The 17,719-nt window shown below is 34.5% G+C and overlaps 1 protein-coding gene across 1 annotated transcript in view; it reads left to right on the top strand.

The window, feature by feature from the left end:
- The first annotated feature begins 1,851 nt into the window (after nt 1–1,851).
- Nucleotides 1,852–17,719, top strand: part of fj (four-jointed box kinase) — a 38,037-nt gene continuing 22,169 nt past the window's right edge. Inside the window, exon 1 of the mRNA XM_090118516.1 lies at nt 1,852–1,994. The gene's annotated coding sequence lies outside the window, so the exon portion shown is untranslated. The remainder of the gene's footprint in view (nt 1,995–17,719) is intronic.

Genomic DNA, 17,719 nt, shown 5'->3' with positions numbered 1-17,719 from the left:
GATTTTACATAATATGTAATTTGTAAAATTAAATTGTAAAACTGACAAGGAGTTTCTTGCCGATTCTTCTCCGTAGATAATGCTTTCCGAATCGGTGGTAAATGTTAAAAATATGTACCTATAGTCTGTCCATTATAAGAATTGCTTTTTGACAGCTCGACGGGTGATACCAGAAGTGATGTTCAAAAGATTATCGATTGTGATACCATTTCAATTATAAATTAAAAATATTATCATAAATCGAATCAGGTACGTAAATAATAATTACAACGTAAACGTACTAATAAGATATGTAATAATAAGACCACATATCTATGCATTGTATGTTAAAACTAAACTAAACTAATATTTTATTATTTATTGGTTTCTATCTTACAATTTGGTTGTCTTTACGTTTAAATTATATAACATAATAGAAGAGTTTTTCTGTTTCGGATATATCTTACAGAGTATTTCTATCGATTATTATAATCTATCGACCCATCATTGAATAATTCTGTGTAGACATCACTAAGTGGGCGGGACCTGTCTATGAAGAACGATAATTATTTGTATGACATTTTAACTTAAACAATACAATCTTTCATAGGCGTGAAGCTGTCAAAAAGCAAATAATATAATGGACAGAGTATAGTACCTACCTAATGACGTTTCAAAAGTGCTTCTAGAAGAAGTCTAATTGAATAAATAAATGTTTGAGTTTGTGTTTGAGTTTGATAAATAACAAAAATTAAAGATAATACTTCAATAAATAACTTAAAACTCGTTTGATATAAAAGAAATTGATTATTCCTCATATGGAAAAATCGCGTCTCGTATCAAAATATTAAATAAAACCAGCTATAATATTTAATTTATATAGTTACCTAACACGCTGTCATAAATTCTTTACACATTAACATAAAAAATGTATTTACATTGCAGTTTTGACAATAAAAATATATATCTTTTAAACTTATTCCATATGCAAAAACCGTTAAACTCAAACTCAAACTCGTTATTTATACATTTGACCATGGACGTATAAAAAAAGACGGACGCCATATTACGAACAAACAACGTGAAGCCACCATAGTAAGCTAGCGATCGTGTAAAGACAATAAACACGCACACACTCTCACCATAGTAAGCTAGTCGGCCGTCATTACGTCGTGAACTACCGACTGATTAACTGCGTCACTGTTTCACAAAAAATATTTAAAATGCCGTCTTGCGTGATTAATTGGTGTCGCAACAGTACAATTTTAAATAACAAAACACAAGGGATTACATTCCACAGGGAAGCAAGTTATTTCTTTTATGTTTTAATGACAAAATTATTACGGCAAAATTTATAGAAAAAAATACAGCCGCCATTGTCATCAGGACAGCTGTTGCCATGGCAACATGGCACACACACATGGATGTTTCGCCGCCATTACTAGGCTTCACTCAATGTTTAGGCGATATACCGTCCGTCTTTTTTTATACGTCCATGCATTTGACATTTTATAATCTACAGACACACACAGCTATAAAAAAAAATCTATATTGCTCAGCCAAAACGGTTTAAACAAATACGAACGACCATAAATAATAAATATCGTATGCCCAATTTAGTTTAAATTCAAATTTAATAGATTCATAATTTTAATATCGGGTAACCCTATCAATGGGCTATTCTATAAAAGCATAACTCACCAAATACTATAGCCACATCGAACGCTCGATCTTTCAAAGAAATCACTGGAAAAAAGAACGCCATAATGCATGCCATTATACCCATCTCCCTCTCGCGTATGTAAATGATAACGATAGAAAGAGACATCACACTTCTTATTCAATCAGGCATGTTTTTGTTCGCCAGTCGGTCTTGAGACGTGGTCGGGAATAGTTGTGTTCGTTTCAAAGAATTATCGTTTTTTCAGTTTTTTTGAGTGAACTTGTATTCTTGTGTTGTGAAAAACTCATGTGTTTTTAACGTACTTTGGGATTTTGATACTGTTGATTGAAAGGTTCGTTTATTCCACAAATATTTAGTTTTAAGTTAATTTATAATTTGTATTAAAAATTATACTAATAGCATTAAAAACATCGAACTCCAAGTGTGAAATGAATAACGTCGTTAAATTTTTACAAGTTGCCATAAATTCTTAAATTTTTTGCGCATTTTATAATTAAATTCACACATTAATTAAAATATTTTATAAGCCTTGTTTTGTATACTATCCGTGTTTTATTAAATACGTCATATTTATATTGTAAATGAACATCTGAGTAATTTTAAAAGACAATTTGTGACAGCCCTATTTTAGATAACCCAACGTAAACTATGAAAAGCCTCTTCAAACGATTATAATATACTTTTATTTATAACTGTTGTTTGTCTGTGTGTATACGCATTTCTCTAAAACCATTACAGTTATAAAGGAATGTTGGAAATTCTTGAGAGTGACATATTTGTAGGGATTATTTATAATTGTTTCTAGCTATTTGACCTGTAAAAATTGCCCTTAGTTACGTAATTAAATAATTATTGTTTGAACATTATACAGTATAGCGAAAATTGTAATTCGGTTATTCATAAAAATATTTATACCTACCTACTAAGTAAAAACTTAGAATACCTAATTCTTCTAATATTATAAATGCGAAAGTTTGTGAGGATGTGTGTATGTGTGTGTTTGTTACTCTTTCACGCAAATTCTACTGAACCGATTACAATGAAATTTAGCACACATATAGAGGGTAACTTGGATTAACACATAGGATAGGTTTTATCCCGGAAATCCCACGGGAACGGGAACTATGCGGGTTTTCCTTTGATAACGCGGGCGAAGCCGCGGGCGGAAATCTAGTTGTAATAGATTTGTTGCAGCCCAAAGTTAACTTATGTTATATGTATACCTTATGAGGAGTCCATTGAAGACACACATTGTGACACGAAATTTATATATACATACTAGTGGTCAGCACTCAGCCCCGGCTTCGCCCGTGGTACCTACATGTTTAAACTATCCTATCTCTCAAGTTGGATCGAACTGCACATGGTGTGCGAATTTTATTATAATCGGTTAAGTGGTTTAGGAGTCCATTGAGGACAAACATTGTGAGTTGTGACACGAGATTTATATATATTAAGATTTTTTTTACCGCAAGGTAAAAGTCGATATATTTTAATTTAAGTGGGTAGTTTTACACGTAAGTTAGTCTAGCGACTAATTATTATTAACTAGCTGCTCCGTGCGGTTTCACCCCCGTGGCTCCACTCCTGTTGCCCGTAGCGTGATGAAATATAGCCTATAACCTTCCTCGATAAATGGGCTATCTAACATCGAAAGAATTTTTCAAATCGGACCAGTAGTTTCCGAGATTAGTGCGTTCAAACAAACAAACAAACTCTTCAGCTTTATAATATTATTATTATTAATTCATTTTGAAATTTACAAAAATAATTATATTTTCAGAATTATACGTAGGATAAGCCCTAGGTTTCTAGGTATTCTAAAATAAGATAGGTCTCCCACACTTCCGTGTCGCTATGTTTATCTGACCACAGACTATCTATATTCATATTTTATTTGTCTGTTTATCCATCTTTCACGTCGCAACGCAGCGACCTATACATTCTTGAATAGATTTTGTAAGAAGGCAGGGAAGTATATCACTTCTAAGCTTCCCTGCCTTCTTACCCTTCCCTTTAAATTCCTTTTTTATACGAGAAAATCTGCGTGTTGAAGCTTGTATAGTATAATACATGCAAGCTCCCAATTTCTCTTCTAAAATATTTGATAGTTGATACCTACCACATAACTTTTGTCTCCACTCAAATGCAATTTTAAAGTGAAACTTTTATTACATCGTCTCAAACTTTTTGGTCTGTGTAGCGCATGTCGCGTGTATCGCGGCTGCCGAGTAGGTATACCTACTCGGCAGCCGACCGTCACGCGACATGCGCTACACAAAGCAGTGTTCGGAACCGTTCGAACAGTTTCACTTTTACCGTGGTTTCATAAAACCAAACAACATTTTTTTATTTACATTTTTATAAAGAAATTCAGTTGCTCCAAATTAGTAGCGTGATTTTTTATATAGCCTACTTCACAAAAATAATTTGTCAATTCGAACCAGGAGCGGAGTCACGCGGGTGAAACCGCGGGGCGCAACTAGTTCTAAATAAAGAAGAATTGTACTATCGCTCTTTTTAAAAATAATATTAACTTTTTTGTATTTTAAGGGCTGATTTTTCAATCCTTGGTTAAAACTTATTCGTCGAATAATGTATAAAACTACCATTTTAAAAACGTATTCTAATTTGTGTTCTAATTGCTCGTATTTGACAGTTTACGTGACATTTTAATATTATCGTGTAATACTTTATTGGACGGATAAGTTTTATCCAAGCATTGAAAAATCGGCCCTAAATAGGTACATCCAAAATATACCCAACCTCAATATTTCATATTAGGTACGTCACCCATAAACCAAGTCATAAGTACCTACTTGTAAATAAAATTCAAAAATGCAGACGAAACCGAGTGTCCAACTAGTGTTTTAGAGTCTACGTACAGACAATAAATTCATATTAAATATCGCTTCAAGCTCTAATCTATAAACATATGTTTATGATAATACTGTCTGTATGCTTTTCCTATTTTATGCTAGGCTATGTTAAATGTGTAGGAAGGATAATTGTCTATTATTTGTATTAGTATATTATCCAACTGCGAACTAAACGGAGGGTTATGTTTTTTACTTGTTTGAAAGAATTTTATAGTAACACTAGCGGTCCGCCCCGGCTTCGCCCGTGGTACATATGAAAAATAGATGTTGGCCGATTCTCAGACTTACCCGATATGCACAGAAAATTTCATGAGAATCGGTCCACCCGTTTCGGAGGAGTATGCAGACTAACATTGTGACACGAGAATTTTATATATATGTCACGGCTAAAGGTAGGTGAGAACATAAACTTAAGATTAGCCGGCTAAACTTAGGTTTATTTTCGACGAGGTGTTAATGTTAGTTTATTCTATCTTTAGCCGGCTAAACTTAAGTGTAACCGCAGGCCCGTGGCTAAAAATGTCGGGGTGGGTAGATTTGGTTAGCGCCGGGCCGGTGGAGGGCTTGAGGGGCCCGCACAGTGCCAGAAAACACTCGCCCTGTTCCTTACATGTATTTTAGTAACCAAATCTACCCACCCCGACTCAGGGCAGAAAGCTGGTGGCTAGGTTAGGTTAGGTTAGAACTCTTAAGACCCGCACGAGCCGAGCGAGCGCAGCGAGCGTGCTGCGGCAGCAGCCGGCGAAGTGCCAGAAAACACTCGCCCTGTTCCTTACATGTATTATAGTAACCAAATCTACCCACCCCGACATTTTTAGCCACGGGCCTGCGGTTACACTTAAGTTTAGCCGGCTAAAGATAGAACAAACTAACATTAACACCTCGTCGAAAATAAACCTAAGTTTAGCCGGCTAATCTTAAGTTTATGTTCTCACCTACCTTTAGCCGTAACATATATAAGAAGAAAGAAGATACTTTTAGCAAGCTTGTTGCAACGCGAACGCTATACGCTTCGCCCGCTTTGTCTAAAACCTAATAAATAATATACTAAAACCTTCCTCTTGAATCACTCGATCTATTAAAAAAAAACATCAAAATCCGTTGCGTAGTTTTAAAGATTTAAGCATACAAGGGATTACATCGGGACAGAGAAAGCGACTGTTTTATACTACGTAGTGATATGACACAAGAATAATGCAGTTTCTTACTGAAAAAAAACTTCAAAACCAGTTTCTAAGCTTATTTAGTGCAAGCAAATAGAAAGATCTCCCTTTAAGAGATAAGTAGCTGCTCCGCGCGGTTTCACCCCCGTGGCTCCACTCCTGTTGGTCGTAGCGTGATGATATATAGTCTATAACCTTCCTCGATAAATGGGCTATCTAACACCGAAATAATTTTTCAAATCGGACCAGTAGTTCCCGAGATTAGCGCGTTCAAACAAACAAACAAACAACGACAAACAAACTTATCTTAGAATAGATAGATAATATTATAGATAAATGAGTCTATTATAATTTGACAAATGAGGGGCCTTAGACAAAGTAACAATTAAAAAACGATAACGAAGTTAGAAAAGGCAAAAATGTATGGGATTGACATACGCCGCGTTAGATCACGTGGTCTATCTAATGTCAATCCCATACATTTTTCCTTTTCTAACTTCGTTATCGTTTTTTAATTGTTACTTTGTCTACAGGCCGAGTATCGTTTAAAAACGACTTGACGTGCGGTCATGTCATTTCTAAATACAACATGGCGGATTATAGATGACACAATTTCAAAATATTTAGAGCGCAAACTGTTCATCTTTATGTTTTAAATATTTTCAACTATAATAATTATGTAATAAGTATATTTTAATTGGAAATAATTATTTATTGTAAAAGTACAAACAATTTCAGTAACTAATTGTATGTACAGATAGATTACATTCTACTAACTATCCGGCCGCGGCTTCGCCCGCGTTTTCAAAGAAAAACCCGCATAATTCCCGTTCCCGTAGAATTTCCAGGATAAAACCTATCCTATGTGTTAATCCAAGTTACCCTCTATATGTGTCCCTCTATATGAAGAGTTTGTTTGAACACGCTAATCTCGGGAACTGCAGGTCCGATTTGAAAAATTCTTTCGGTGTTAGATAGCCCATTTATCGAGGAAGGCTATAATATAATATTATCTCGCTAAGACCAACAGGAGCGGAGCACTGCGGGTAAAACCGCGGAGCACAGCTAGTTTTAAATACAATGATATTGATTTTAAAGTCTAATATTTGCAATAAGCTAAGTATTGGTAAATAGTTATATTCAATTTATCAAACTAATGATTGTTATAAATGATTTTATGATTGCTCATGAGTCAGAGAAATATTTTAATGATCTACGATTTAATGGTCTGTGTAGGTCGTGGGTTCGATTTTGTTAAATTATTTCGTGTTTTCGAATTTGAATATTCGTCAGGGAATTGCAGAGGTGATCTAAGTTTAGTTTATAATATGTCAAAAAGGACTCTAAAATTAATAATTAAAAAAAACATAAAAAGAACTACTTTTTTTTTATAAATAACAACTAAGATGTCATCTTATTATATGGCTAGGTTCTAGTTTTAAAAATTAATAGATACGTTAACTTTAATTCATTCAAAATAACTTATTACTACTTACTCATATAAAAATTTATCGTATGCCATAACTAAGGTATTCCAATCGAAATTCTTTAATTCGCAAACATACCTTCAAACACGTTCATTGCCTGATTTTACATCTTGCGTTATAAAGAAAAATAAAATACAGCCTGCAAACTTTACGAGCTATCTCGTTAAATAACATTATTTCTAAAACAAACGCAAATTTGCATCCCGCCAGCGAGCTGTCAAAATGACATTGTAAATTATTTATAATCTGTGCGAAAGAAACGTCAATTTTATTTTTTAATCTATGTGTTGCGTATTTTATGGCCAGGATTAAAAAACTGATGTTTTTTTTATTAATTGCGTCTAGACGAATGTCAAATAAAACTTGAATAATAGAATTATTGTTGTGTATACATACTTGTTTTGTTGGAATTCAAATGCACTCTGTCTTTATGATTTATGATCGAGTTTTTTACTTTTTGGATGACCCGATGAACTTTGCGTGGAAGCCTGAAATATTTTTTATTAAGTTTTGATATTTTCTCGAAATAAAATTCAATTTTTGAGCTATAAATATACTGTAATTGAAATTTTAAACTTGTACAGTTTATTAAAGTGAATTTAAGCCACTATAAAGTATCACAATCTGATCAATATTATCATATAATACATTTATGAATGAACAATGAACATCCAGAAAACAGTTTTATTATTTCGACACACTCACGAATAAGTAACACATACACACGAAATTGTTAACCTTCTTTTTTCAAGTCGGTCGGTAACGGTCACTGTCAAACAAATAAAAAAATATTTTATTAACTAACTGTATCCCGCGGTTATACCCGCATTGCTCTGCTCCTATTGGTCTTAGCGTGATGATATATAGCCTATAGCCTTCCTCGATAAATGAATTATCTAACAGTGAAATATTTCAAATCGGACCCGTAGTTCCTTAGATTTATAATATTAGTATAGTATAGTAAATAATTTGGAAAATCCAAAAGTGCACGCCTCATAATTTTTTTAATAAATATTTATTAATTATTATTTTTGTTTATTTAATAACAATTAAACCACATCGAATCAGACCCTGAAAAATGAAAGGGTTCTATTCCTGAGCATACTCAAGCGTAAGAGAAAAAAAAAGACTCGATTAGTAAAGTATTTCGGTCGCTATCGTGTACAAGAAAAAGGATCCGCACATACAGACACACGGACGTCCAAGACAGAACTTTTTTAAACTGTTTTTTAACTAGTTTAAATAACAAAAATGACATCAAAAATATCATGAACGTTAAAAATAGTGTTTTTTCTTAATATGTGTGTGTATGTATTATCTTACAAGTGCAATGTATGATACATAAAGTCAAAGACATTGAAAAATCAGATGTTTTGCGCGAAGTGACAGTAGTACCCACCTCAACGCTTCGCTTATGAGGCGTGCAATAATATTAGTATAGGTTTTTAACATGTTTTTATTAGCTTAACCTGTATGTTTGTATGTTACCGACATGTTCAAATGTAACCGACTCGTTTAGACTCGATTTTCACCCACTTTTAACGGACTTACAACTTTGTAGACCTATCAAGGATCGTCACTTCACTACATAGTATAAAACAAAGTCGCTTTCTCTGTCCCTATGTCCCTATGTATGCTTAAATCTTTAAAACTACGCAACGGATTTTAATGCGGTTTTTTTTAATAGATAGAGTGATTCACGAGGAAGGTTTTAGTATATATTTTATTATGTTTTAGACAAAGCGGGCGAAGCCGCGGGCGGAAAGCTAGTTGATAATAATTTCACGATTTTTAGCGTGTTTTTTGAATTATTTCTTATACCACATCACGGAGGTCCAAAGTCCGAACATAGTTATTGTAACCGTATCGAATACTTCTTCGATCTGTCGTGACCCCATGGTCCATGCCCCGGTCACGGGGCCTGGTCATTAACTATTGTCATTTTTAAACTTTAAACTTTTCGACGGATCACGATTTTGTGTCGTTCACGACCTATTTTGAGAATATCTACCTTTTTATGCTTTGAGATTTGATTTTATCTATCATACCAGCTACTGAACTAATCATACCTATAATATTATAACAGCGAAAGTTTGTGAGTAGGGATGTAACGATACATGATTTTGCCGATACGATACCGATACCGATATTTGTAGTAATGTATCGGCGATACCGATACCGATACCGATATCGATGGCTTGGTAGAAAAATAAATAGTGAATTATGCATAAAAAGTTACCAACATTTAACAGAGACAACTGTTAATCGTATTCTTTTAAATAAAAATGTCAAATCAAAAAACAACAAAACCATTTATTTTAGTATTATTATTTTACGAAGTCAGTTAAACTTTAAGTAATACACATACAATCAGTACCTAATAAAAGTTTACTATAATATTGATAGAGTTTTTTCAGAAAACAAAGAGCGCACGCGCGGGCGGCCTCCCGCATCGTTCATTGGGCGCGGATTTTTGAATTATTTGATATCAAAAAAATTGGTTGTTTGTAAAGTAGGTTTACGATCGAGATGTTTACGTGATAACATAATGCAGTGGCAGCGCTCGAGATGAAACGGGAGATCGGTCCGTCTCTCTCTCGTTATACCTGCGATCACGCTAGTGAGGTTTTGGTGTGACACAAGTTTATGAACATGTCACCCGACTAAAACGATTTTAAAAACGTTATCACGTTAAAAATTAAAAAAAATCAAAATTATTGCACGACTCATGATGCGAAGCATCAGAGAGTGCTTTACGATCGAAAAATTTTTTTCGCCTCATTTTTGCAGCTATTCTTACTATTATAGCCTTGTTAGTTCACGGAATCAAGATATTTTGCATACTATTGTCGAGATAGTTTAATGGAGATTAATCCCACACTTTTTAAAAATTGATTTACTTCAATAGAATTGGAAAAAAACACCGATATAGGTCAAAAAATTGCAATTAATAAAAAACGAAAACTACAATAAGTTTTTTTTATATTTTTTCATAATTAAATGAGCATTATGAGTCGTGCACTTTTGGATTTTCCAAACTTTTTATTTCTTTCCTTTACATAAACAAATTTGATATATCGGCTTGCCGATATATCGGCCGATATATCGGCATCGGTATCGGTATCGTTACATCCCTATTTGTGAGGTATGTTTGTTACTCTTTCAAGCAAATACTACTGAACCGATTAAAATGAAGTTTAGCACACATAGTATAGAGGGTAATTTGGATTAACACATAGGATAGGTTTTATCCCGGAAATCGCATGGGAACGGGAACTATGCGGGGTTTTTCATCAAACACGGTAGAAGCCGCGGGCGGAAAGCTACTGCTAGCTATTCTATACTAATATAATATAGCCGAGTAAAGAAGAACCGAGTCCTGGGTTCGATTCCCGGAGAAGAAGAAATAAAATGTATCTGTCTGGTAGGACACAGAAGGCTGATCACCTACTTGTCCCTAAAGAAAATCGATCAGTGAAACAGATATATATATAATGCATCTGCCCCTTACCCACTAGGGGACATGGGACTTCACTTTTTTAATATTATAAAGATGAGTTTGTTTGTATGCGCTATACTTATTAATAAAAAAAATGTGTGCGTGTACTAGTGTACACACGTAAGAAGTGAAACTTCTTTATGACCTTATTTTTCAAAAAATAATTTACTATATGCAACTTCACGCGTGGTAGGGATAAGAAAAAGATGGCGCGTAACGGAAAAATGTCACGCGTAACGAAAAAATGTTACACTAAATTTTTTTCCAACCCCGATAAAGAAGTTTCACTTCAAAAAGTTTTCATTCATCTGTGTGTTTATATGGTGCTTATAAAACAACAACAAAAATATAATGTAAACAACATTAACATATTTTTATGTTTGTTTTTTAAAGCTTTTTAACTGAAGAACAAAATCCCACGCTTTGTAGTTTCACACAGTTATAAATCCCATAAAATTACTGTTATCTTGTTTATAATAATATAATATGCTATAAATCGATACTAATATTATAAAGCTGAAGAGTTTGTTTGTTTGAATCCGCTAATCTCGGGAACTGCTGGTCCGATTTGAAAAATTATTTCGGTGTTAGATAGCTCATTTATCGAGGAAGGCTATATAATTATATATTTATCATCACGCTACGACCAACAGGAGTGGAGCCACGGGGGTGAAACCGTGCAGCTAGTATATAATATTATGTAATATGACTTTAAATATTACCACTTAAATCCCGCGACATAGTTCACCGTTTGTTATTTTTTTGCGGGCAACCCTAATTCTCTCTCCAGGATTAGAATTGCAAAGTAGACTTATTATATAAGCTGTTAGTTTTACATATTAAGAAATATTAATAAAATAAATCTTTATTTCACCTTTTGATTGTACAATATTGAATATGAGGCTCTGGCTCTCTTGCTAGGCATAGCCTGTGTTAAGGGAGCCAGTCCCTTCCCTTACATCTACTACATATTATATTAACACTAGCTTCCGCCCGCGGCTTCGCCCGCGTGGTGTTTTGATAAAAGGTAGCCTATGTTCTTTCTCAGGGTCTAAAGATTGCCTGTGCCAAATTTCATCAAAATCGGTTGAGAGGGTTAAGCGGGAAAGCGTATAACAGAGTTACTTTCGCACTTATAATATTACTAGCTTTCCGCCCGCGGCTTCGCCCGTTTTGTCTAAAACATAATAAAATATATATTAAAACCTTCCTCTGGAATCACTCTATCTATTAAATAAACCGCATCAAAATCCGTTGCGTAGTTTAAAGATTTAAGCATACATAGAGACATAGGGACAGAGAAAGCGACTTTGTTTTATACTATGTAGTGATAGTAGGGATTGCATAGTATATAAAGACATTGAATAGAACATTTGTTATCATTGTCGTTTCTTTTTAAAACAGAGCTTTTCGTTTACATATTGAATACACTAATTTATATCTACATAGAAACATGTCGAACAATGTTCCTAGCTACCACAGGACAAACAGACAAAAAGACGAACAATTAAAACAATTCCCGGAATGCCAACCGGGCAAAACGCGAAAAATCCTTTCCAAGAAGACATGTGGCTCACAAAAGACATACCTCAGTCATTAGGACGCATGCTTTTTGTAATATCAATTTAAGAATGTCACTCTGTATTGGCCCTTAATTTTGGTTATTAATGTACGTAATGGGTTAGGGTCGGAGCACACAGATCGACTAATACTTCCGTAACTCTTGCATATTTTGTGTTGGCTGCCATACGCTGGTAGAGTCTGGCCAGCCAAAGCTGAACCCAGTGTTTTTTGTAGCGGCCACACTATCTGGAATTCTTGGCGTTTCTGCGTAGTTAGTTGTAAGTTTTGTTGAAAACGGTTCAAATTATTTGCGAATTTATTAGTTTTAGTGTTGAAATATGGGTAAAACTATAAAAAATGCTGTGCGGCAGCTTTTATTTATAATGATTAGTAAATACAAAAAAAATAATGTAAGTCAAATGTTTTATTGACAGGGCTACCACATCGTAATAACTTTTAAATCCTGATTTGTTGTGTACCTAATGTACCCGTATACTATGATCACCTCTAAGAAAATCAAAAGAATCAAATTTATTTTTCCTAACTAAGCCGATGTTACCAGGTCCATATTTTTTAAATTAGCCGCCCTTTACTAGGTTCAGCTTTGGCTGGCCAGACTCTACACAACGTGTGTGGAAATGGACCTGGGGCCGTATTACCTCTTATTTCCAGGCAGTTTACGCTGTGAATTGAACTGACAGCAAATTCATATTACTTATTATAACCATTGCTGGTTGTTGCGATCATGTCACGTCATGTAAGATGACGAAGAAGTTTCACTTCTGACAAGTTAGCTCGGCACAAACGCTCTTTTTTAAATTAAATTTGCCTTCTTGAAGCACTTTTGAATCGTGATAACATAATTTCAGCATTTAACCATTTTCGCGGGAATGGGAGTAATAAACAACATCACAAATTATAATAAAAAACCGGGTTTAAATCCGTTAAATTTACAACACTAAAATTCACAAGGCATAAAGTATATATTTCTGTAATAAAATAAATTGTACCGGTTTTGCGTCTTTTCTATACATTTATATAGTATAAAACAAAGTCGCTTTCCCTGTCCCTATGTCCCTATGTCCCTTTGTACGCTTAAATCTTTGAAACTACGCAACGGATTTTGATGCGGTTTTTTTTATTAGATAGAGTTATTCAAGAGGAAGGTTTATATGTATAATAAGATCCATTAAGTAGTGGAGAAGTACTGTTATTTTTGAGGTTTCTAATGTGATGTCGTAAAAAATTACATTTATTCCGCTTACATTGCAAACGCAGGCTGAACCCTACAAGTTTTATCAAAATAATGTACTAAGTATTATACACATTGAAAAGGTCTACAGAAAAGTCCGCGATGGTATATGTCTATCTCTTATGGATAACCCACAATAACTTTTTTTTGTCATTTACTTTTTACGACAAATAATGGCTAATTTTCGAAGCGATTTTAACCAATACAGCATTAATCCTTAACCAATTAAATACCATGGATACATTGTTCATTTAATATAGATCTATATGGCCCTTTACACCGTATGATTTAAGTGAATATTTTCGAAGATATTACAGATTTAAAAATTGCGGGACGAAGCGTTTGCGGCCGCCCGGCTATGTATTTTATACCCGTGCGATGCCGGAGCGGGCCGCTATATTTTTATACCTATACAACGTTCACAATTTTTCTGTAGTGTATTTAGTATCAGCATTGCACCCGTGCGAAGCCGGGGCGGGTCGCTAGTAAATTATATACTAAAACCTTTCTCTTTAATCACTCTATCAATTAAAAAAACCGCATGAAAATCTGTTGCGTAGTTTTAAAGATAGCATACATAGGGACATACGGATAGAGAAAGTGACTTTGTTTTATACTACGTAGTGATTTGAATATACTCAGTAAGGAGAAAATTTATTTCATACTTTACAATTTAAATTAGCAAAGTTTTTTTCGTATCATTATATAAAATATTAACATGTATGTCTCTACATACATCTGAACTGCGTGACACCCGATCCGCAATGTCACGTCGGACGTTAGATTAGCGAATAATATCCGTGACGAACATACAGGGTCACTTTAATATTGTGGATGTAGCTTAATGTCTTATGTTTTGGATAATTTGTAATTATTTAAAATTTATAATGTGTTAAGTCAATGATATTATAAAAATAACTACGTTAAAAACAATCGACTTCAAAAACGGAAAAGTAAAAAATAATTGGGGAGGGGATTAATCAAAATAATTTAAGATTACTAATGTTTATATTTTCAACATTTGTTGAGTAAATAATTACTGAACAATTACTAACTGCGTGACAAATTATTGTAAACTTTGAATTTGATATTATATGCTAGCCGAAATAACTTTCTACATCAACATAAAGTTTTTACTTCTTCTTAAATAAGTCTTGATAATATTATGTACTATAATCTTATATATAAAATTCTCGTGTCACAATGTTAGTCTGCATACTCCTCCGAAACGGGTGGACCGATTCTCATGAAATTTTCTGTGCATATCGGGTAAGTCTGAGAATCGGCCAACATCTATTTTTCATATGTACCACGGGCGAAGCCGGGGCGGGCCGCTAGTTTTTGTATAATTTTATTCTATTTGCTATGATTATCTGCTAAAGGTGCGAATTATTAAGTGTATTTAATTTTTTATGCAAAATCTAATACTAATATTATAAAGTTGAATAGTTTGTTTGGTTGATCGCGCTTATCTCAGGAACCACGGGTCTGATTTGAAAAATTATTTCAGTGTTTTCTTTTTTTTTTGTGTGTGGTGTCTCTCAATGTTAGCCAGAAGGGCTTCTACATTTTAACGCGGACGCGGAGGTGAACTGAAGGTTCACCCTGGTAGCGACATGCACAAGGGCGTCCCCCCGCCACGGGGACCACGAACCTCGGCTTGAGCTGTCGCTTGAGTGGAGGAGGCCAGAAGGGCCCTAATCGGACGGGCTATTTCAGTGTTAGATAGCGCATTTATCAAGGAAGGCTATATATATATCATCATGCTAAGACCAAAAGGAGAGGAGAAATGTAGGTAAAATCGCAGGGCGCAGAAAGTTATACCGGCCGTTATTATACTGTTTCACAAAAACAGCTGATCAAAAGTGTATGAAATTTCGTATAGTGATAGATTTTAGCTTGGATTCAAATAGTATATATCATCCCAATCTGTTCAGCCGTTTTCATTCAGTAAAAACACCGGTTAAAAAAACACAGGTAAAGGCTCTTATTTAGTATCTAAAACAATACGCCACTGTAAACTATAAAACCAGCACAAGACAAACTTATTACAACAAACAAAAAAACAAACATTTTTTGATTTTTCCATCGCGCACCCCATGACTCACTGGGCTAAAAATGATAAAACTTTTTTTAAATAGAGTCGTCCGCTCGGACGGGAATCGAACTTGCGATAGCATCGACCGCCGGACGGTATTCCAAAAATCCCGGCGCAGATAGCCGGTAGGGTTGGCAGACAAATCACAAACATATTTCATAGTTGAATTTCTTTTATTATTTTTGTAGTATATTTCATTTTTTATGATTATTATTTTTGAAGATCACATTATGACGCACAATTCTTTAAATTTTCTTACATATCAATATTATGTTTTTATTTCCTGTCACTACCTATTTATAACTTTTATTTTTAAAGCTGTTAAAAGACGAATAATTTGATTTGTATGTTTGTAAAGGAAAACCTCATAACCGAACATTCTATCAATAGTTAGCTACATTTTTCTGTAGACTACGAAGTTATTTTGAGATAAATTATTCTTATATTTTAATCCATACTTATATTATAAATGCGAAAGTAACTCTGTCTGTCTGTCTGTTACTCAATCACGCCTTAACTACTGAACCAATTTGCAAGAAATTTGGTATAGAGATATTTTGATACCCGAGAAAGGACATAGGCTACTTTTTACGCCGGGACATAGGATAGGTTTTATTCCGGAAATCCCACGGGAATGGGAACTATGCGGGTTTTTTTTTGACTGCGCGGGCGATGCCGCGGGTGGAAAGCTAGTTAGACATAAATCATTATTATTTAGCGCACTCTAAAGTGGTATCATTGAGCTATCAATATTTAAACTATCGCATCAAATAATGCTAATTATAAACTCAAATTCTATATTATATCAATTAATTATTTACATAATCTAAAACACTTTTTTGCTGACCCTCCACACATCATATCATTCATGTTTGAATACCTGACGTTTTTTTCTGACCGTCCTTTAAAACTTAAACTAGTTATGTGCCCTTACATCGATTTTATTTAATTATTGTCTCTTTCTAAGAGACTAGAGCATGCCCCAGGCATGCCTTGTTCACGCTCTTTACAAACTGTATGCTAATTTATACTAAATACAAATATGTATTATTTGTTCGTTTGAAAGCGCTAATCTCAGGAACTACTGGTCCGAATCTTCTACTACTAGCTGCGCTCCGCGGTTTTACCCGCATTGCTCCGCTCCTGTTGGTCTTACCGTCTTAGCGTGATGATATATAGCCTATAGCCTCGATTAATGAGCTATCTAATACCGAAATAATTTTTCAAATCGATACCAAATTTCATTATAATCGGTTCAGTAATATTTGCGTGAAAGGGTAACAAACATCCATCCTCACAAACTTTCGCATCATCACTACATAGTATAAAACAAAGTCGCTTTCTGTGTCCCTATGTGACCTATGTCCCTATGTATGCTTAAATCTTTTAAACTACGCAACGGATTTTGATGCGGTTTTTTTAATAGATAGAGTGATTCAAGAGGAAGGTTTTAGTATATAATTTATTGTTTTAGACAAAGCGGGCGAAGCCGCGGGCGGAAAGCTAGTTTATAATATTACTAGGATTACAACGGAAGTTATCCCATAATTTCACTGTAAAACCTTAACGTATTTACCTATATTACCTCAATTTGCAATAAGTATCAATTTCTATCTACATACTGTCACTTAAAACTTAACTTGGTATATTCCGCGTAAATATTAGCTGTCAAACATGTAACATGAATCCAAAATGGACTCACGTTTGTAACCGACTGCGCGAGAGAGGGTTAGGTTTTTCGAGTGGGTATATTGTTTCTTTGCACGTGTATGGCAGATGGGTTTTAAGTTTTAACTGAAGGTGTAGTTAGATTTGTCTTAGTTGTGTATGAAATCTATATATACCTACTAATCTTCACTACATAGTATAATGGCTGGTTCACACTTTGATTAGTGTGAGTGCAGGTGATTAGTGCGAGTGCAGGTGTGTAGTGCGAGTAGTGTCCAATTGACTGCGAGTGCAGGTGATTAGTGCGAGTGCAGGTGTGTAGTGCGAGTAGTGTCCAATTGACTGCGAGTGAAGGTGATTAGTGCGAGTGCAGGCACGCTGCGAGTGAGGGGGAAGGGAGGGCGCGCGGGACGTGGCTACTCGCAGTCCACTCGCAAAAAAATAGAA

The sequence above is a fragment of the Colias eurytheme genome, chromosome 30 (assembly GCF_061535395.1).
Source record: "Colias eurytheme isolate Ceu_HAF_F1 chromosome 30, ilColEury1 Martin Lab GWU primary, whole genome shotgun sequence".
NCBI classification, from domain to species: domain Eukaryota; kingdom Metazoa; phylum Arthropoda; class Insecta; order Lepidoptera; family Pieridae; genus Colias; species Colias eurytheme.
Note: the sequence above shows the minus strand (reverse complement) of the source record. Positions and strands in the feature narration are given on the sequence as shown.